At 35.7% G+C, this 23654-nt stretch overlaps 1 pseudogene; it reads left to right on the top strand.

Annotated features, from left to right (window-relative positions):
• The first annotated feature begins 22972 nt into the window (after positions 1–22972).
• Positions 22973–23518, top strand: LOC149002660 (uncharacterized; annotated as a pseudogene).
• Positions 23519–23654: the final 136 nt, after the last annotated feature.

Raw genomic sequence — 23654 nt, 5'->3', positions numbered from 1 at the left:
TGCACGGGAGTCCAATAGGTACTTCAACTAATTCACTCTTCTTCGATGCGCAGATTCTCGCTAAACACCGACAATGTACTCAAGTAAGGGGTATCATCCTCAATGTCCATGGGCTCGAACTCCGACTCATAACTATCAATCAAAAGGGTCCATAAGTCTCTTCTACCACCGCTTCGGGTCTTCAGACCTATAAACAATAGTGGATCCGGGTTAGGGTCAAGGTTAGGATAAGGCTGGATTTTACACCTACCTAGAGGAGGGTTGACGTTATATCTTAAAGCATGTCTACCATATTAGAGACAGAGTCAAATAGTTAGTTATTCGATGCATCCCTAAATATGCATACCATCTTTCACATATGTTAGTTGCCATGATATGATCTTGACATGTATATGGGATATGTTTCCTTACTGAGTTCGTCAGAACTCATCCTTTTTGTGAATTATGTTATATTATAGATGGCTATTTTGGATAGGGAGAGATTCCCTATGATTGGGAGGACCCCTGTGAAGAAGCTTTGAAGATGCTAGTGGGAGATAGCGCTGCACAACTTGAGGCCACCTGCGGGTGCATGGAGTGTGCTTACAACTCTTGTTGATGGTAGGAGAATTCAGGCAGCCCATCATTTCGACAAGATAATGAAGGATGGATGACTCCGTTTATTTGAGAACTTGAAGAGAAATATTCCATCTATGAAAGAGAACAAATGAAAACTTAAACTCTGATTATTCCTATTGCTTCCGTTAGATTCTTTTTGAACATGATTACTTTATTCATTTTTCTTGATTCTTTCTTTCTGAGTATTGGACACATGTAATTCCCTTTTGATTTAATTATTGAATTGTTCTTGCTCTCGATTTATTATTATATTTATTATCATTGATGGGTCAACCGTGGATCTTATGACTGTGGATCGCACCCACGGGTTATTGGGCGGAACCAATACCAGTGGGTGGGGTGTGACAAACTCAGTAGCAAGAATGAAGATCAAATCAAACTCAAGATAAAGACTTAGTACACTTGGGCCATAGGAAACACTCGTACACATTCATACTTGTAATTGCATTTAAATAATGGAATCATGTGCATTAGAATGACCTAGGACATGTTGGGAGTTTATGTGTGGACTTAGGGTTGGCTAGGAGAATCAAAAGGATTGAGAAGGAATGCATCATGGAAGGTCAAATGGACTAGTCCATCTTGGCATACAGACCATATGAATGAGAAGGTGCACCGTCTAAATCACTTAAGCCCAATGTCTACTTCTCCAACGACTGTATTCCAAGAAGGTGCACCGTCTCAGTCAGAATATGACTGTTAAATCTATCCATTGGGTATTGGGCTAAGCCACTTGAAGGCCATCTATATAAGTCCAATTCACCCCATTGGAGAGTTTGTACTTTGCACATTGAACACACACTAGATACATTCTCAAGCTGTCAAATTCTCAAGATCAAGTTGTGTTCTTGCCTCTCAACCTCACTGATCTCTTGAGGTACATTCCAAGGAAGATAAGCAGCTTATAGGAGCAAGGCTGTGGTGATAGAAGGCTATTGGGAAGGTCATTAATGTTACAAATCATCCACATTGTGCATTCATTCTCATAGCATCACTCACACATAAGAGATATGGTGTCACACCCCTTGTTAGGTAATAGCTTACCTCAATTGTGTATTTACAATTCTAGTATAGGTAAATTAGAATTAGTGTTTGGTTGCTCTTGCCTGTGAAACATATTGTAAAGGTGCTATTGCCTGTGAGCAAGATTGCAAGGGTTCTCTTGCCCCGAAATAAAGATTGTAAGAGTTTGATTCTCTTCCCACCATACTAAAAAAGAATTACTAGTGGAAATCTCTCTTGAGGCCAAAAAATGAGTCGATGTTGTAACTTTGAACCAATATAAAAACCTTGTGTTGTGGTTTGTGGTGTCTGCAATTATGTCTAACTTTATTTCCATTACATATAAATTTGCCTACTTAATATTGTATATGCAATTAATTGAGAAAATTAAACTAATCCACTACTTGCAACCTATTAACACCCCCCTTTCTAAGTTGCATCAACACCCCCCCCCCTCAAACTCAAGGGCCGTGAAGTTACCTTGAGGTTGGACAACAATGTAGTAAAATGTTGAGTGGAGAGAGTCTTGGTGAAGATTTCAATGAGTTGGTCTCTTGTAAATAAGAAACGAACTTGAAGATCACCCTTGGTAACTTTATCAAGGATAAAATGGAAGTCAATTTCGACATGTTTGGTACTAGTATGAAAAACCCGGTTCATGGTGAGATAAGTGGCATCAATATTGTCACACACAGAACCAGAGCATTTAGTAAAGGGACTGGAGCCAAGTGAGTTAAACAACAACATTGGCTAGGGCTCTATGCTAGGACTTCATACTAAAACGGGCAACTATGGCCCATTTACAAGAGTTCCAAGACACGATATTATAGCCCCAAAAAGAAAGCATAACCACTAGTAGACTTTTGATCATTTAGGCAACCAACATAGTCAACATTTGAAAAGCTGTTAAGGTCATTTTGAAGTATTTGTTGATAACAATACCATGAGAGATAGTACCCTTTAAGTAATGGACATATTTTGTTATAATAGACTAGTGACCAAGAGTTGAACTCTATATAAACTGACAGACTGTTGAAGACAAACAAAATATCAGGTCTAGTCATGGTAGCATATTGGAGAGCTACAATATTTTTTTTATTTGGTAATACCAATTGGAAATGCTAAATGTAACTACAGTATATAAATAATAAACTTGTAAAGCATAATTTTTTTAGATGGCTAAGCTGGCTGGGTCAAGCTCCTAAATCTTGGACCAGCCCAACCCTTACCAAACATCTGAAAATTAGAGTGTCAGTAGTTCGGTTCATTTGTTTTACTTAATTCCATCAATGAGTGAGTTGATTCTAGATTCAAATCCATGTAATTAAAATCTATAAGATCATAATTCATTAGAGTGAATGTAAACTTAGAAGAAGGCCCTCGTTCACTCTCTCGAAATGACGGCATTGGAAGTGATTGTTGACCGTCCACGGGGCGAGAAAGCAAGATCAGAAATTATAGGCTTTCATCTTTATAATCCAATCCAAAAACTCTTTAATCTTATATATATATATATATATATATATATATATATATATATATATATATAGAAAGAAACTATTCTTGTTGTCCCTTTTTCTCTTTCGCTATTGCTAGCTTCAAAATCCATCTAATGAAACACTCCAAAGCGTTTCTAAAGTCGCATAAAATTAGAGTTTATAGGAACACTAATTTATTGGTTAATTAGTTCTCAATCAAATGATTTTTTGGACTTTTGGGGAAACTTTCCTTCTAAATCTCTGCTTATAAGAGAAAAACTTAAGGATGTAAACTGATAGTCAAAAATACAAATTCAATTAGTATTCATATTCGTTTAAGAGCATCCAAATTTAATTTGATTTTTTTTTTCTTTCCAGATGTGGATTCGAATTTAGATGATCTGATTAACTCAAATTCGAATTCGGATATGATAATTTAAAGTTAGATATTATCTGATTTGATTAGATATTTGATGGATAGTATCAATATCAAATATCCATATCCGACGGAATACATCATTATCTCTTCATCAATATTCATTAATAGTAACTAATTACATTAAACTACCAATAAACCATTACATTGGCTCCACACTCAAGAATGAGTTAAAACCCTATTCGGATTGGGATAATTTTAGCCATCCGATTACTTTGAATTCAGATTGGATATTATTCGAAAATCCAGTGAACTAAACAAATTCGAATTCAATCATAAATTTACACATCAGACAAATATCGGATTCAAATAATGTGTTTAATAATTAGATTCAAATTCACATATTTGCCATATCCGAGTCAAATTCGATCCGTTTACATCCCTAGGAAAATTGTTATACTCAAAATTTTTGAGAAAAAATATGAAAAAAATGAAAACAGGAATGAGAGAGCATAAGTACCAAAATACTTTATTTATTTGTTCATAAAATGAACAATTTATTTACTGATTTTATAGTTGACTTACAACCTACAATAAAAGTCTTAGCAGTTGCACTGACATTTATATTTGGGTTTAAGAGGACTTCCTCCATTCACCACACAAACTCCAAAACTACCTGGAAATTCTTTGTAGCACATTTCTCTACATTTTAGGAGGTTGCAATTCTTAGGGTGCTTTGGAATTTTCGGGCACTGTGCATCTGTCATCATTATCATCGATGGCTCTGTAATAAACAACAGTATCCAAAGAAAATGAATTGAAGCTTCACTCTACCATTGCAAAACCACAGAGACAAATTTGAAAGAGATTAAAGTTAGAGAACAAACCTGAGAAGACAAGGATAGCAACAATTACAAAGGAGATAAAAGAAACCTTCTCCATTACTGAACCTTCAATAGCTAGCTTGTCAAAAAAATATGATAGCCAACTAGCAAATCCTAGAATGCTCATGTGGAGTATTTGTTTCATGTTCCCTTCTTATAGGTGTAAGGAGCAAGCTAATCTTAAAGTTTGAAAATCTTTTTTTTTGGTAAATATATTCCAATTGCTATATCAACTCCAACTGTTCAATCTTAAGATGACATAAAGTGAAATATTTGAAAATATGTAATCTTAGATAACATACTATATGTATATATACACCAAATTTATATTTATATATTTCTTTGACAAAAGATTTGGCGTATTAAAACCCAATTCACCTTCTCATTTCTATAATAATAAAAAAATCACCTTCTCATATATATATCTTAGTTAAGGGTGTCAACAGAACGGTTGGGCTGGGCCAACCTTGAACCCTAACTTTATCTTAGAGATTGAAATTGATTCTCAAGCCCTACTCAACAGTATTAGGGTTTAAAAATCCCTAACCGGAACCCGACCATGATATGGCATGTGTTAAATTTATCATGAACATTCACAAACAAGAATCCAAGAATTAACGTGGTTCTGCATTCATTATGAAGCCTACATCCACAACAAGAAAACCCCAATCTAACTTACTTCTGGGGTGAGGTTTCATTATTTTTAAATAGGAAAAAAGTAAGAGTTCCGGAAGAAGTTAAATTCTAATATGATTCCCCCTCTCTACTAGTCTCCTTATAGAGCTGGGAGACTAACAAGTTACATTCATAGCACTCCCCCTCAAGTTAGATCAAAGACATCATTTGAGATCAACTTGCTCAATGCAATTTGAAACAATCCCTTTGCCAAAACTTTGGTGAAGACATCTGTAAGCTGATTTTCACTTCTTACATAAGGGGTTTCTATAGTTCCATCCTAAACCTTCTCACGAACAAAATGACAATCAACTTCAATGTGTTCAATTTTTTCATGAAACATCGGATTAGAGGCAATATGTGTAGCCGCTTGATTGTTGTAGAACAACTTCATGGATTTTTAGAACTTCTCACCCCCAAATCTTGAAGTAGGGCACCAATCCAACTTAATTCACTAGTTGCAGATGCCATTGCTTTGTACTCTGCGTTTGCACTAGAATGAGCAACAATATTTTGTTTTTTACTTCTCCAATAGACTAAATTTTCTCCTACGGATACGCAAAAGCAAGTAATTGATCTTCGATTAGTAAGATTGCCAGCCCATATCCTTCAATGTTTGTGTGTCCATTCTTCTTCATACAAATGCCTCTTCCTAGAGAAGACTTCAGATAATGTAATATGTGATTAACTAATTCCACGTGCCCTTTGGCATGATTATGCATAAATTGATTGAGATAGTTCACGGCATATGCAATATCAGGTCTGGTAATAGTCAAATAAATCAATTTTTCAACCAACCTTTGAAAACAATTATTATCTTGCAATGGAGAATCATTAGTAGTAACCTTACAAGTGTAATCCATAGGTGTGTTGGCTGGTTTCACACTCAATTTGCCAGTTTCCTTCAATAAGTCAAGAACATATTTCCTTTGAGAGAGGAATAATCCTTTACTAGACCTCACAACTTCAATTCCAAGAAAGTATCGAAGTTGTCCTAAGTCCTTGATGTCAAAAGTCTTCTTCAGTGTACTAAGTCTTTATCTTGAGCGTATTGATCCCTTGATGATCATCTCTAGTAATTTCAATGTCATCCACGTATACCAAAATTACTGTTGTGCCAGTAGAAGCTTTCTTCACGAATATGGAGGAATCTGATCCACTTCTAATAAATCCAAATGTAATAAGAGTTGTACTTAACTTTTCATACCATGCTCGTGGTGATTACTTTAGGTAATATATTGCTTTTTTTCAATTTACAAGCAAGTCCATCTTGTTTTTCTAACAAGTGGCTTGGAGGGATTTCCATATATACTTCTTCTTGTAAGTCTCCCTACAAAAAGACATTTTTTACATCCATTTGCAAAAGTGGCCATTCACAATTAACTGCAACTGACATTAACACTCTTACAATATTCATTTTATCTATAGGGGCAAATGTCTCTCTATAATCAACTCCATATGTCCAAGTATATCCTCTGGCAACAAGCCTTGCCTTATACCTCTCTAGAGTCTCATCACTCTTGAATTTGGTCTTGTAGACCCAACGACATTCAACTGGATGTTTGCCACTTAGGAGTTGCACTATATCCCATGTTTTATTTTTATGAAGAGCTTCTAGTTCCTCATTCATAGCCTTCACCCATTTAGTGAATTCTTAGCTTCAATAAAATTGGATGGCTCATTGTGGTCTTCAATGGGCGAAAGATATGCAAAATATTGAGGGGAGATATGATCATAACTTATATGAGATTGGATTGGGAACTTAGCTGTATTATAAGTGGTAAACTCGCGCAATATCATTGAAGGCTGAGAGACCCGAGTAGATTTGCTAATTGGTAATTGCGCTACAGTTTCAACTACATCATTTCCTGCAATAGGTACATTTGTAGTTGCTTCATTTCCTACAATAGGTACATTTGTAGTTGCTTCACCATGTAGATTTTTGTCAGTATCTTCAGTGACATCACCTATGACAGTGCTACCTTCAGTGGTGTTGCCCATAGCATTGTGTTCATTAGCATCACCCCTTACAGACATGTTGTCTGGTATACTTGGTAATAGGACAAGAACAAATTCATTGTAATTTAGCTCCCCTTGAATTTGATTCCTACTAGAGAAGAACATTTAAGTTTTATCAAAAGACACATCTCGTGAAATAAAAAGTTTACCAGTAGATGGGTCAAAGCACTTGTAACCCTTTTTAGTAGAGGAATATCCCAAAAACACACATTTGCGAGCACGAGGATCAAGTTTATCACCACCTTGGGCATGAAAATAAACGATGCAACAAAAAACTCAAATATGAGACATCACAATGGGACGATCATATAAAACCTCTAAGGGTATCTTAAAGTTCAAAATTGTACTAGGGAGACGGTTGATTAAGTAACAACTCGTGCTGACAGCATCTAACCAATAAATCTTGGGAAAATTCCCATAAAATAATAAAGATCGAGCTACCTCAAGTATATGTCTGTTTCTGCATTCGGCAATCCCATTTTGTTGAGGAGTGTCTGCGAATGAAGTTTGATGTAAGATTCCCAAACTTATGAGATATGATTGAAAGGGCCTATTTGGTGTATTCTATCCCATTATCTGTTCGCAAAACTTTAATGCGAGTATGATACTGAGTCAAAATCATCTAGCAAAATTTCTGAAACATCTATAGCACTTCATTCTTAGAAGACAATAAATACAACCATGTGAACAAATGAAACATCAACAAATGAAACAAAATATTTGAATCCATCTCTAGAGTCTATAAGAGAATGCCAAACATCAGAATACACTAGATTAAATAATGCACTTGAAACATGAGTACTATGTGGAAACAGAACCTTGTGTTGCTTAGAAAAATGGCAAGCATCACAACTAGTAGAATTAAAAGATAAACCAAGATTTAAAGGTCGTAAAATCTTGTTAGAAGGGTGACCCATACGCCAATGCCAGAGTCTAGATTTCTCATGATTACTCATAGAAGTCAAGGCACTATTTGTAGGATCTAACATATAGAGTCCATTCTGCAATCAACCTTCACCAATCCTTGTCCCTATTAAACTGTTTTGGAACACTACTTTGTCCTTTGAAAAGAACACATTACAATCTAAACTCTAAATAATTTTGCTAACTGATAACAAATTCACAGACAATGATGGCACAAATAATGCACTAGTCTTGGTTGAAAATAGGTTCAATTTCCCTTGACCTTGGATTGGGACAGTAATACCATTAGCAACAATAATAAGAGAATAAGATTGTCACTTGCACCCGAATCCACTATAAATGAATTCTAAAAAGTAGAGAGGGCAAGAGTAGTACCATGAGACTGAATGAAGTTCTACAGTAAAGATATAATTTTTCTAAGAGAGTGTTGTATTGCGAAAGAACTTGCCATTGGAATGTCAACTTAAAGAACTTGGTCGTTAGTCTCCGTAAGAACCCACAATATTAAATACCAACAAAGCAAAATCTCCTCAATCCGTTATTTTCACTGAGTCTAGAATGCCCAAAAACCTTGAAACCACTTAATCCTTTACAAAATACTTTCACACAAAATCCTATGAAACAACTTCTACAGGACCGCTTCCAACATAATTTTTTTTTTCTTTCTTCATGTTCTCTCCACTCACATAAAATAAAATAAAATTTCTCAACACAAGAAGTAATCATTACAGAATTCCTAAACAAACAAAAAAGAATTTTCAAAAGAAAAAAAAACTTCAAACCACACTCACTCCGTCTCTTTCTTCCCTCTCTTCTTCTTCTTTTTCTTTTTCTTTTCTTTTCTTTTTTTTTTTTTACTCCAGTTTTCAAAGATCAAAACCCGTCTCTTTCTTTTTCTTCCTTTTATTTTCAATGAATCAAATGAATGAAAAAAAATAAAAATGGATCTTCTCCTCCTTTTTTCAACGATTTGAAAAATAGACCATTTCTGTCTTCTTCTTTTTTTTTCTTCTTCTTTTTCCTCACCAATCCGATCTAGCAAAGCAAAGCAAAAAAATAAAATAAAAACTATAATTCTAGATCTAGATTCGTACATTTGACCAATCAATCTAAGCTTTCCTTGTTCTCTTGGCACACCTTCGACGACGATGATCTACCAAACCTTACTCTAATAACATGTTCAATTTATTATGAACATTCACACACAAGAATCCAATAATTAATGTGGTTCGACATTCATTATGAAACCTACATCCATGGCAAGGAAACCCCAATATAACTTACTTATGGGATGAGGTTTCATTATCTTTAAATATAAAAGAGTAAGAGTTCCACAAGAAGTTAAATTCTAGGGATAATTACTATTGGCCCCTTGTACTTTGATTTTATTACTATTGTATCCCCTGTACTTTTCAAAATTACTAATCCAACCTTCAATTTTGTCTATAATTACTATTGCCCCCCTACCGTTAAGTTCCGTTAGTTAACTGATGATGTGGTATATATATATTTTCTCAAAAACCCCAAAATACCCTTATACTTATCTCTTTATTTATTTACCTTTTTGTCAAGTTACAGTAGTACCCTTAATTAAATGTGGGAAAAAAAAAAACTATAATCCGTTTTATTCTTTAATAAAAAAAATAAAAAATAAAAAACAAAAAATACAAAATAAAGAAAGAATGATTGAATAAAACTCAAATAGAAACTGAAGAGGAAGGGAAATCGAATTCAACTCAAATTGGAAACTCAATATCACCTAAAAAAAATTCAAAATAAATGAAGTTTAGTGAAGGTGGGAAACCAAGTCGGATTTGAATTTTGTCCATTTCATTAATTCAAAATAAATGAAGTTTAGGGTAAAATTGACATTTAATATGGTTTTATAAATAGGATAGAATCGTCTTTTAGTTTCTTAATTTTAATGAAGGGCAAATTAGACATTAAATATTCAAACTTAACGGCAACTTAACACCGTTATAAGGAAGGGGGGCAACAGTAATTTCGTAAAGAACAGGGTTTTATTAGTAATAAAATCAAACTACAGGGGGGCAACAGTAATTATCCCTAAATTCTAATATAACTCATTCTCTCTGCTAGTATCCTTATAGAGTTGGGAGACTAACAAGTTACATTCATAACGCCTGAACCAACCTAGCCTGCTGATTAAACCTCATATATTTAGGAATGTGAGATTTATAAAAGTATATTTAGATACTAAAGGCCTTGATTAACCCTGATATATTTAAATATGTAGCCATGATATTTTTTTTGGAGAAAGGAGGACTTTATGTTAAGGGAAAGATAAAATATACATAATACAAAATTAAGTTCTAAAGAACCTATGACCCAATGGCTCCTTTGCAATAAATTAAGAGCTGATCAAGTAAAGAAAGCAATCTCCTGATCAACAGTAATCAATCCAGCAAGAAAATATGTAGTTTTGCTAGTCTCCCTAATCACATGGTGAAAGATGTACTCCTCAAAGAGCCCTCTTTAAGGTAAGGATCTCCTCAAAGAGATGTAAAATCCCCCATTAAAGCCGATAAATACCCTGAATAATTTGAATGGCCAATTGAGAATTCGAGTGAATCAAGACTTTGGTACAGCGAAGCTTCCTTGCTTGACAAAGGCCGCACATAATGTCCATCAACTATTGTATTTTTCATAGTTTTATTTGAAAATTTTAAAAAAATTATTTTTCTAAAGGTTGGGTCTTTTCCTAAAAGACACCTAAATGATCAATATGTATCTCTTTTGGAAGGCTAGTTTGATAGCTAACAAACATGTTTAAGGGAAGAGATATATCTTTTGGAGACAGTCTTTGGTCATGTCTCCTGCTATCCTATATAAAGCTAGGATGGGTTTTCTATTATGGCGCAAACATTTTTTGTGAAGCTTTGGTTTTCTTTAATTTGTGTCATAGACAACGGATTGGTGAATGTAGCTTTACGGATCCCTTAGTCCATCAATTACGGAGTGCACCATTTGCGATGGAGGGGTTGACTGATCTTGGCGGTGAAAATGCACTCAGATCCCTGTGTGCCTTACTCGGGACCTTTAAATACCTTAAAAAAAAAGTGTCGGCCACTATCCGCATATTTCAACTCTGGCAATTTTTGTGTATCACTAGATGGATTTACACAAGTAAGCTTTTGACAAAGAGATTGTTCATGCCATTTGAAACAAGATAAGTTTTTATACTAATTATTCTACTTTATTTGTATTATACGATTGCTCAGTGTTACTATTAAGGTATTTAAAAAATATCATATAAGATATAGACTTATATTGACCAATTGAACGAATTTGGATTCCATGTCATTGGATCAGATTAACAGTAGGTGTTTTGATTGTAACTTTGCATTGGTTCAGCTATGGGGGTATAATTCGTTTGATGTATCACAACTGTAAGGCACAATATCCTAGTGGTTGTATTTTGTTTATGTTTTGTTTGAACTTTGAAAGGGAACATTTGTAATGTTCTTTTAAGTTTTGTTTTGACCACTGTAGCATTAAAGTAGCTTCAGTGAGTAGTTTAAAAAATAGTGTCTATTGAGAATAATGTTGGAGTGTTGGTGAATTGTAACTGTATAGAGAGTGGTAATGACTAGTGTCTATTTTTCTAATGATTTGTTTTAGGCATGATAAGGATGATTTTTCATCCTTTCCTTAATTGTCTCTAATTTGAATTCTTTCTATATTATTTACTCCTCTCATTTGAATTCTATTCTCAATATTGGAGATGTCGGTGAATTGTAACTTCATAGAGAGTGGTAATGACTAGTGTCTATTTTTCTAATAATTTGTTTTAGGCATGATAAGGATGATTTTTCATCCTTTCCCTAATTGTCTTTAATTTGAATTATTTCTATATTATTTACTCCTCTCATTTGAATTCTTTCCATGTTATTTCATCCTCGAATTCTTTCCATATTATTTCATCCTCGAATTCTTTCCATTCATCATTCCTTCCATTTGAATTCTTTTCGTGCCATCTCATCCTTCCATTTCATTAGTATCCTAATTTAGTTTGATTGTTTATCTATTAAATCCTTTTCATGTATTGTATTTCCAAACAAACACTTCCATGTATTGTATTTCCATGTTTTATATATTTCTTTTATTGATTATAGTTACCTAATAGCGTGGGATGTATGCTACCTATACATTTGAAGTTCTTTCATATGTTTAAATCATTCAACCATTTTTCCTATTGAGGTTGTTTCTTAATATGATATCAAAGGTCAAAGATCTTGGTGTCATGGTCCCTCAATCAATACCTTTATTTTGTGACAATCAAGCTGCTTTACATATTACTGCGAATCCAGTTTTTCACGAGCGTACCAAGCACATCAAGATTGATTGTCATGTGCTTCGTGATCAAGTTCGACATGGTGTCTTATTGAACCCACTTCCACCACTAGTGTTGCCCAAATTGCTAACATTTTCACCAATTCCCTTGGAAAAGATTTGTTTCTCAGTCATAGAGGCAAGTTGGGGTTCTTGACATTCACTCTCCAACTTGAGGGGTATTATTAGGCGTGATAAGGATGATTTTTCATCATTTCCCTAATTGTCTCTAATTTGAATTCTATCCATATTATTTGCTCCTCTCATTTGAATTCTTTTGATATTATTTCCTCTTCTCATTTGAATCATTTCCATTCATCATTCCTTCCATTTGAATTCTTTCCATACCATCTCATCCTTCCATTTGAATTCTTTACATACCATCTCATCCTTCCATTTCATCAGTATCCTAATTTGGCTTGATTGGTTTCTCTATTAATCCTTTCCATTTATTGTATTTCCATGCTTTATATCTTTCTTTTATTTTTCATATTTACCTAACATCATGGGATGTATGTTGCCTATATATTTTAAGTTCTCTCATATGAAATCATTCAACAATTTTTCTTATTGAGGTTGTTTCTTAATAAGTCTTGCTGATGATTATGAATAGATATGTCATTTCTTCAAACATTCTTGTTGTTCCTTCATCGCCATATTGCAAAGGCACATGGCCATGAACGATTTCTAACATTCTTGTTGTTCCTTCATCAATTAAAATTCCTATAAGGGTTCATGTTAATTGATCGTTTTCACTGATTTGCTTCTATTTTAATCTGAGAACTAACACCTGGAGTGTTGCCTACAGTTTTCCTTGTCTGCATTTTTTTCATTTTACTCTTAGCGCCCATTAATCTAAAAAAAAGAAGTGGAAACTTGAAGAGAAAAAGACAAAAGGCGGTGTAGTGCCTGATTTTATATATTCTCCAAGACTGATTGATTGGTTTTTATGCAACATGGTTTTTAAATCACAATAGCAGTGGGGCTTCCTATTTTTACTTTGAAACTGGTTTTTCCATATACAAAACTAGTGTCATATATCCCATTCATTGTATTACATTTGTTTGGAAGATTATCCAATGGGTTGATAACCTGTTTCTTGACCGATGCGATATCATGATTAATAAACTAATAACTCGATCATGCTTGTGTCGTTTCAAGTCTATATGTTTCTTGGTTAAATGCCAGATTTTTTTTCTTTTTCCTCTTTCATTATTGATAACCTATAGCCCGTATTGTATCTTGATGATGAAGATATAGAGCTTTTGTACTGGATATAAAGAGGCATTTATCATTGAGTGGCTCTAGAAACAATGGAAAAGATGAGCTATTTGTTCATGTATCAAACTGCACGAGCTTGCACTAACGATGCTGTTGAGGCAGAATGTCTAATTGGCTTATAATCTATTTTTTTGTGAAGTGCTTATATATTCTTTTTTTTTTTTTTTTTTTTTTTTTCAGTTTTCTTTATCTGATTTTAAAAGAATTAATATATATGTTGTAGTCTTTGGAAATAGATTTTAGTAGAGGTATGTAAGGAGGATTTGACATGTAATTGTGGAGGAATTGAATAAAATAATATGGTAAAGGGCTTGGTTATTGTTGCTCATTTCAACAGTTTTTTTTTTAGCCGGTAGAGTTTATATTGGGGTGGGGGTGGATATTACTAATATAGGTGCCGCCGGGTGGGTGCAAACCCAAGACCTCCCCATGGGAGTTTGGACTTTCAACTGCTCAACTAACCCACCATAGGCTGCTCATTTCAATAGTAGTGGATCGAGAGCCATCTTACCGCCTTTATGTATGCCGCTTAGATGCATATTTTGATGGATATGTGGATGCTTGATATGCGGACTGTTGATTAATCAATGGTTTCTTAATCTATTTGGAGACCATACATGAGTAAGGTCTTCACCACCTCCAATAGTGTGTGGGTAATAGAAAAAGTGATGGCATAGATAAGAATCCAGCCCAAATTGTGTGCCGTTTCTCTCTCCTCTATTTAATTTTCTTGGGGTTTATTTGTAATTTAAAAAATGTTATCTAGAGACATCATTGGTTTGGCTGATGGTTTTTATCAAAATGGTATCATAGCTGCCTTGAACCTATTTATTTAATTAGGTTCCTTAAAAGTTGAGTTTTAAGTAGGTTGTTGGAATGGAGGTGCCAAAGGAAAAGATACAAAGTTTGACTGACTGATTCGTGCATGCATGGTGAGTAGTAATAGTGCTTATAGCCATAGTGTTTCTGATCATCGGATGATAGGATTGTTTGTTCCCATGTCACTTGAAGGAGATGAGGCAATGGAGAGTTTTCCATTAATGGTGGATATCATATGCATTGGCATGGGTCCTTTTTCACACTCTCGTTTTGACAAAGGTTGCATTACTTACGTTGCCTAATGTGGGGATATAGCTGCTGCTCAATGCTGTTTTGACTGTATGCTAGAGCATGACTTCGTTACTGATGAACACATTTATTATGTGTGAAATCTTAGAGCATAAAACATGTATTTTACACACTTAGAGTGGAATTACCTTGAGTTTTATGTTGTTTTGCAGATTTTAGGATTTTTGAGAATTTGAGCAAATATTTGGAGTTCTGGATATGAAACATGCAATTTTACACGTCAAGAGGTCCGTTCAAATTCTCAAGTACATAAATGGGCCTAATTTGGAGCATGATGAGTTAGAGATGTGATTATGGGCCAACTCCGGAATATCATAAAAATAAAGAAGCCAATTTTGATCTACAGCTGAGATTAGTTAGCAGACATTACTACTGAAAAATTTTTCTTTTGAGAAATTAGATCAAGATTGATGGTGAGGAAATATGGAGGAGAGTGAAGCTCCGGGGGAATTCGGGGGTGCCTATGGAATTTGTCTTCTTGCGATTGAAGCCTCTCGAAGTGCTCGTCAATGGTGTTGGTTCCACTGTAGGTGGGAAAATTTCTTATGCAGGAGTCGTGGGGACCTCGATGCTACCTGAGATTGATTCCCTCCCTTCTCCTATACAGGCGGGAAAGTTTCGTAGGATTGTAATCCCACAACAGGAATACGAATTACAACGAAATTAATTCCGGTTTTCTTTGATTGGAAGAGCAAATTTTCGCATCACAACCATGGATTAATTGCGAGAGATTGCTAGGGGTGCTTGGAAATTGTCTAAGTGGCCATGGGTGATCTTGCATTCCTTGGAGAAAGGGTTTATCATCTTTCAGTTTTATAGTGAGACAGATATGACTGAGGTGTGGCGCAAAGGATTCTGGAATGTGGGTAAGCAATACATTCGTTTTCAGCAATGGCAGCCGGATTTTAATATCCATTCTCCTCAACCTGCGGGTAAGTTGGTCTGGGTTTGTTTCCCTAATTTACATCTTGAGTATTGGCATGAGAAAGTGCTTCTTTCGATTGCAAAGTCTGTGGGTCGCCCTGTTTCTCTTGATAGACGTACTCGTCAAGGATCTGTTGGTCACTATGCCAGAGTTGTCACATCCACCCAGCCAATACCCTACCTGGCATACCCGAGTGTGTTATCCACAGCCTCGAAGATCAAGTATCGAGGTAATCAACCTCCCACATAGACAATAACATAATCATGAACATAAAGAATCAATGTGCAAAAGATAAACAAAAGATCCAAATAAGGAAAGAATAAATCACATATCATCAGAGTATGAAAGACAATCAAAATGTCTAGATCAATAAGTAAAGTGAGGCGGAATCTCACTCCACAAACAGCGGAAAGTAGATCGCAAGTCAAAAGAAAGATTACATCTGGTTCTAAGATAAGAAAGAAAGATATAACAAACTAAACTAAAGTCTATTCTACTTTATAGAGAACGTCTTCACAAACATAGACTTCATCAATGACGTTTAGACGTTCCCACTCCACAGTAGGACTAATCCTGGTAACAAGTAAGACCACTTGAGGAAGCCTCAATGTAATCTTCATGGTTGCCAGCACCTTGCGTGAAGTACGCCTCTTCAGTTTGCGCTTCCTCATATTGACCTTCATAGTCATCAGTACCTGTAGAGTAATCTAACAAAAGGTATTGTACAAAAAGGAGTGGGTTTCAATGAAACCCAATAAGGTAGTTAATCCATAGCAACATAAATAGCAAGAATTCAAAGCAACATAAGATGCTATATGATATGAAACACATGATGCATTATGATTCTAACTCTATGTATGCTGGTCTCTATTGGTAGACATGCTTTAAGTCATAGCACCGTACTTCTTTAGAAATTTTGGTAGTAGGTCCGGCATCCCTCAGGACATTCCATGACTGGGGGTTAAGTCACCACTCTCTCACATCACTATTGGTCTAAGTACTGGCGCATGTCAGGGTCAAAGCCTAGCCAAATGCAAGTCTCCTACTTAGTTACATCAAGTCAGATCTAGATACGTCCATTCCTCGCCCCTGGCGATCCTTTCCGGTATCCTTCACACTAGAGTCCTCATAGTCCCTGACTATGGACTCATCAACCCTATTGATTATCCACATATGGTAAACGGGAATCTCTCACGTCCCCTCACGGGTTTGTTACCGGTATTGAGCGCCCGTGAGCCCAAGTCTATCCATATGCAACCCTACCAACAAATGGCCCCCACAATGTGATTCCTGTCCTCTCACGGATTTGTTACCGGTCTTGAGAGCCCATGAATCCCCATTGCTACCACGGGTCGTTCGGTCTCAATACTCCTCCGATTAGGTTCTGACATAACGGGACATCCTAGCCAAACACTACTAGACAGCCCTAAATATGTCATCCAACAATTTAGGAAGGTGTTCAAAGGGCATCTCTGAAAACATCTAATAATATTCCCGTAGTTGTCCAAGGACAGAAGTGTCAAAAGGACACCTCTCCTTTCCAAAACCATACTTAATCATTCACAAACATAAATCCATAATATCACATATATGGTAACTTCAATTCTTTTATGGAAAGAAATCAATAACAACATCCAACTTGTATATAACTGGTAAGTAAATCATACATGAATCAATTAACATAAACAAGTAATGCTACTGTAATTCAAAGTAGTTGCATCAGTAGTATATCATTGTAAGAATCTAATTAAAGAAATAAATCAAGGAGATTCAAATATAGAAACTAGATTCATGCAATCTATGTAATTAAGGAAATAACCATCCTTACCTTATATAACTCGCAAAGGATCTTAGGGAATCAAGTAAGACCTTGACTAAACTTGGAAAGAAGGTCCTAAACAAATTTTTGTAAGAGAAGGCCTACTCTTTTGTGTTTCAGAAGATTGGGAAGATATTGAACTAAAGTAAGATTGTCTAGGTTGGATGAATGTTCAAAACCATGAAGCCCAACCCACAATTGAAGTATGGGACGCGGTCCAATATATTTTGAGTCTTGCCCAGTATGATAGGCCCATTGTATTTTGATACATTCCCAGGGAGCAGAACAGCTTACCTGACTCCTTGGCTTGAAGAGCTCTCTCCTTTTCGAGCTGGATAGAGTGGAATTCCTCCCCTCTTGAATGTTGAAGACTGTTTAGCATCCTTGAGTTTGAATCTTTCTATTGAATGATCATCTTTCTAATCCCGCCACCACACCAAAAAAATAAAAAATTAGTACAAAAATTAGTCACAATCTCACGCAAGCCCAAGGACTTTACATGAGAAATAAAACCATCCTTGGCTATAGGTTTGGTAAGAGGGTTAGCTACCATCTGACTAGTATATATGTGCTTAATTACAACTTTCTTCCTTGCTACAATGTCTCTAACTAAATGATATCTCACTTGTATATGTTTGGTCTTTCCATGATACTTGGGGTCTTTTACATAACTAAGAGTTGTTATACTATCACAGAAGACAAGGGCAGGTTTTTTGGATGTCAACACAAATCCAGTATGTCGTAGGAACCTTCTCAACTAAATAGCCTCCTATATCGCAACTGAGCATGCCACATACTTTGCTTCCATGGTCGAGAGTGATATACAAGTCTACTTCTTATTACACTAGGAAATGGCCCCGCCATTCAGCAAGAAAGCATATCCAGAGGTTGATTTGCGCTCATTATGTCTCTAGCCCAATCGGCATCACTATAGCCAACTAATCGCAAATCCGTTCATTGGTAACACAACATGTAATTACTCGTTCCTCTGAGATATCTCAGTATCCTCTTGACTGTTTTTCAGTGCTCTATGCTTGGGTTTGATTAGTGCCGACTAACTAAATCCACTGCATAACAAATATCTGGCCTAGTACCCATCATAGCGTACATAAGGCTACCCACAACACTGGAATATAGAACTCTTTCCATCTTGGTTTTCTCCTCTAGAGTCTTAGGACCAAGATTGTGGAGGTTAATGGGTAATTAGAACTAGGTTTGGATTGCAGTCTTTGTGTGCCATACTCTTATCTCCAGTTTTGTTCAATATCATTTTTTTCTTTCAAATTACTGAAACCACTTTGTGATGTGCTGCTGTTGTGCAGGTTGTTGGATCAACTAAGGAAACAAGCAAATTATTGCTATGTGAGGCAACAACAATCGTTATGGGAAAATGTTTCTTTTTGCTTGGAATTCAGCTCGTCGATGAGATTTGACCAACCTTGGTTTTAAGTATTCGCCCATTGATTAACATTGAAATATTAAAGTTCTAGATTTTAGAAGATATGTACATAAAACTGATTACTAACAATAGAATTGCTTTTATGTCCCTCTATTTTTATAATTTTGGCCCAAGTTTGACATGAATGCAGACATGTAGCTGTAAAGTAGTAGAGAAGATGCACTTTTCATGAACATTTTCCTTTTCTGAACCTACAATTCAAGCGGCTCTAGACATCTAACACCTTCTGGTCCTTTCTGTCGTGCAGTGATCTCGAAACTTTTCCAAGTAGTGGAGAAACAGTTAACTAGCGGTGAGGTTTCGGTTAGGAGTTGGGACTACGAAAAATCCAAAGAGTGATATTTGTAATGAATAAAGGCGTCAATTTGTGGCCCGAACTGTCCCAAACCGAACCTTAATGGGCTGTGTTTGGGTTGGGGGAGGGGGTAGAGCCTGCACCGCCCAAAAACTAAGTTGCAATTCGTTATGACCCGTTTTAATAGTTTTACATTAAATATTGTTTGAATCGTCATATTATCTCTAGGTAATTGGTATAGACAATCAGAAAAATTGAGCATGACTTCAAATATCAAATAGTCATTCTACTACTTGTAAGGGACAATCAAATAGTCATTCTACCAAAAAATAAAAGGGACAATCAAAATAATTAAATATGAATGTCTAATTGAATGTATTAAGTTTGTTTAAATTGAATAAAAACTTATCAAATCAGAGGTATTTCTTTTGCATATCAAATTAAACACCAACCCAAAAAAAGAGACAGTTTCATAAAAGGGAAAAAAAAAATCTACAATTTCATAGTATAATAACCCAATTTTAAGGCAATGAATCATAGTACAAGATGTAATTTAAAAGGGTTTTTGGTTTGAGAATTTGTTTATGATTTAGCATCCGGTGGAGCTTGATGAATGAGCTTGTAGTCTCTATGTTATTACTTACTATTTGTGTTCTTGATTTCTATAGAGTGGGTGGGTGGGTTTTCTACAACGTGGAATGACTTTTAATTTCTTAATGGAAATTGAAAAATAGCAATTTTTCTTTGCATGGAATTTTTGCTTTCGTTATAGGATGTTTAACTATTTCTATACGTTATTTTTCTTGAATACCATGAGTATTAGTAGGGATAGGAAAACAACCACCATCAATGGGGATGTAACTCACATGGTAGAGCGCTCGCTTTGCATGCGATAGGTACGGGGTTCGATACCCCGCATCTCTGCCACTCCCAAGCGAGCAATGATTAATTGCATTCAGTGGAATAGGGTTTCCATCATATCTGACTAAGAAAGATGACACAATGCCCCTGTATGAGCTCGCTTCGTTTTGGACTTTTACTATTATCGCGCAAAATTGGCTCAGGGAGGTGGATGATCCAACCACGTCTCTTTATTTCTTTCATTTTCACATTTTCTGTGCATAACAAGTTTCAAAGAGATTGAACGGTAAGAACAATAATCGATTTCTCAAATCTAATGGCGCAAGCAGGTTTCCCTAGATTGATTGAGGTGATTTGTGAGTTGTTCGTTGTATATCACTTGACAAGGGTTTGATGGCGGCAAGAGAAAGAAAATGAAAGCCAATTAAGAAGATCATTTCTGAGATTTGAATTTGAAAACACGTGGGAGATACTTTTAACTTGCAAAGCAACTTGCGGAGCGGCAGAGTGGTAGGAGAAGATCCAACAGCCCACTTCCGTGATGTAAGTTGATCTACTTGGAAGATGGATTAATTTGCACCAAAATTTCAATCTTTAAACCTTGAATCTCATTCTTTTTGATTTCTCATCTGGATGTGATTATCTATTGAATTGGTGAAAGCTCATAACTGGTTTTAGTTTGAAGATTTTCCTTTTAACCGGAAAGGCTGAAACTATCTGAAAACTGCTATTTAGCTTTCATGACTTCTCTTCCTCTGTTTTCTGAGCCATACACATATTCTTTTGACTGTGGTTGGAGATTTCTTATTTGGGTATTCCGTCGTTTCATTGATAGAGGAAAAGAGTTAGGTCTGCAAAAATACAACCTCTTAGTACCTTGGAAAATTCCCTACAAACCAAAAGAAATGAAAAAAATCAAAATGTTCCAACTAGCACCATTTACATACCTTACTGATCAATCAACTACCAAACCCATCTTCAAATTAGCCCCCTGATGGATCCTTAAACTATGTAATTGTTTTTGCCCATGCTTATAGCTTTGTTTAAACTTTGTCCATAAATTTAACAACAAATATCACAGAAAAATAAAGACTGGATTATAGATATGATGGAAGGACTGAAATTGTTAGGCTATTATCTATAGAAGAATCCAACTACGGGATTGACTGAGTAGGTCAATGGCAAATCTTTGAATTTCAGTACAAATCTTTGAATTTCAGTATTTGATGCGGTACAAATCTTTGAATTTCAGTCAGCCTGTCATCCCCTCACCTGTGGTCTCAAATTGCCACAACCCCAATTATTTTCTCTTCAATCTCTGTCATCCTCTGCTCAGCCTCATAGGCTTATTTACAAAAACCCAAATAACCAATGGAAATCAACCCATTCCTGATCTAATTAAGAAACTAAATACATCTAGAGATGGAAACTTCCAATTCTGAAAACAAAATATAGCAAACTGAATTCAGAAGCTACCAAATTGAAATAAGATATACTCTCTAAAATTTATATGATATATGGAAACAATGGTAGATTAGCATAGGATCTTTCTCCACTGGTGAGCCAACACGATCTTCTAGAAAGTATTTTCACACAAGGCAAATTCGGGCTGTGACACTGTTCATGTGGACAGTATCATCAGCAGCATTTTTATGATTTTCCATCTGATTTGGGTCTACATCAGCTCTTTCCGACTTAAACTTTGTCCTTGAGTTCTGTAAAATTTAAGGATGTATTTTTATGTGATGCACTTCCAGTTCTCGAAAACCAGACTCAGGCAGCTTATAGATGTTTGGAACGTAAACCAGTGATGTAAACCAGGTATAGGGTTAGAGGTATTTTGGTAAATTCCCTAGCCTTAGGGTTTGCCCATGAAGTTCCAAAGAACGAGGAAGGGTTCTTCTAAGGTAGTTTTAGAGCCTGCTGAAACTTAATTCCACCACAGAAGACATGTTACACTTTGTAATGGTGACAGAAGTCAGCCTTGTAACTTGGTGTCTATATCAATCAGGATCATCAAAGTCTTCGCTTTCAGTAGAACCAAATTTTTGCTGAGGATCCATTGGTGTGTCTACGGGTTTAGCAGCAAATAGCCCTGTATCTGTCAAGAGATCAAGAACATATTTCCTTTGGGAAAAATTAATTCCCTTCTTACTACTAAACTCCTCAACCCCAGAAATTGCAAAGAGGATCCAAATGCTTCATTTGAAAATGCTTGTGAACATAGGTGTTTACTTTCAGCTATTTTTGTGGTATATTACTGGAGATAGTAATATCATCATTGTACATAACAATAATTACTACTTGAGATCCTGGTTGACGAACAAAAACAAAATGATTAGAATTGAGTTCAGTGAACCCAACAACAAATGACAATAGAACTAAACTTGTCAAACCAAGCTCATGGATACTGTTTAGCCCATAAATTGGTTTCTGAAGTTTGTACACCTTGCTTGATGTCTCCCCTTGAACATCAAGTCCTAAGTGTTGCTCCGTACTACCCTCTTTCTGAATATCACTATGTAGGATACCATCAAGTCCTAAGTGGTGCACCTTGAATTGTTTGGCCTGCTATAAATCTCATTTATGTTGGTGAAACTATGTAACATACATAACCCTCTTTTGTGAATTAGTCGGTAAGTATGTTCTGAACATTTTTATGTAGTAATTTGAGGAGGGAAAAAGGCAAAATTTCCTGTATGCTCTCTGACATCTGCCATTTGAATTGTATTGACAAACGTTATCACAATAGCGGACAACTATGATTGACATATTAAATTCTCAATTGACTTCAGCTTTGTTTACAATAGTGTGATATGAAACTTTTACTCTGATTATAGCTACTAAATATACATCAGTTCTACGTGGACTGTGGGAGTGTTTAGCTATGGATTCTGAGAAAGTGGTTCACAATGGAGGATGTCACTGCAAACAGGTGAGATGGAAAGTGGTAGCACCAAGAAGTGTTGTTGCTTGGAAGTGCAACTGTTCTGACTGCAGCATGAGAGGCATCACTAACTTCGTAGTCCCTGCCACCTTTTTTGAACTGTTAGGAGATTCCAAGGAGTTTCTCACAACATACACCTTTGGCACGCATACTGCGAAGCACACCTTCTGCAAGGTTTGTGGCATAACCTCCTTTTATATACCAAGATCAAATCCCGATGTGATTTCTTTGAGTATCGCATGTGTCGATCCAGGTACGCTGGATCACATTGAGATCAAGAATTATGATGGTAGAAACTGGGAAATCCTATAACCAGTCTTTCATTTCTTCCTTCTCAAAAGTGGAGAGTGGTGGACCAGAATGATTCCCAAAAGGAATTGTTGTTGTTATTAATGATTACATTGATAATGAAATGAAAGAAACTCACATCTTGTTCCATATTGCACAGCAAGTGCATTTGCAAAAAGCATGTACTTTTCCAAGCCTAAGGATTTGTAAGGGTGTCAATTTGTTTTGAATTTGGGAATTCAGTTTGGATCCGGTTCAGTTCCAACTATAGTAGGATCTACATCTGAATCAAGTCCCAGATTAGTTCTGAAATTGCATAACA

Source organism: Hakea prostrata, chromosome 10 (genome assembly GCF_041222555.1).
Source record: "Hakea prostrata isolate BN-2017 chromosome 10, UWA_Hpros_2, whole genome shotgun sequence".
NCBI lineage: Eukaryota > Viridiplantae > Streptophyta > Magnoliopsida > Proteales > Proteaceae > Hakea > Hakea prostrata.
This window is presented reverse-complemented; position numbering and strand designations above follow the sequence as displayed.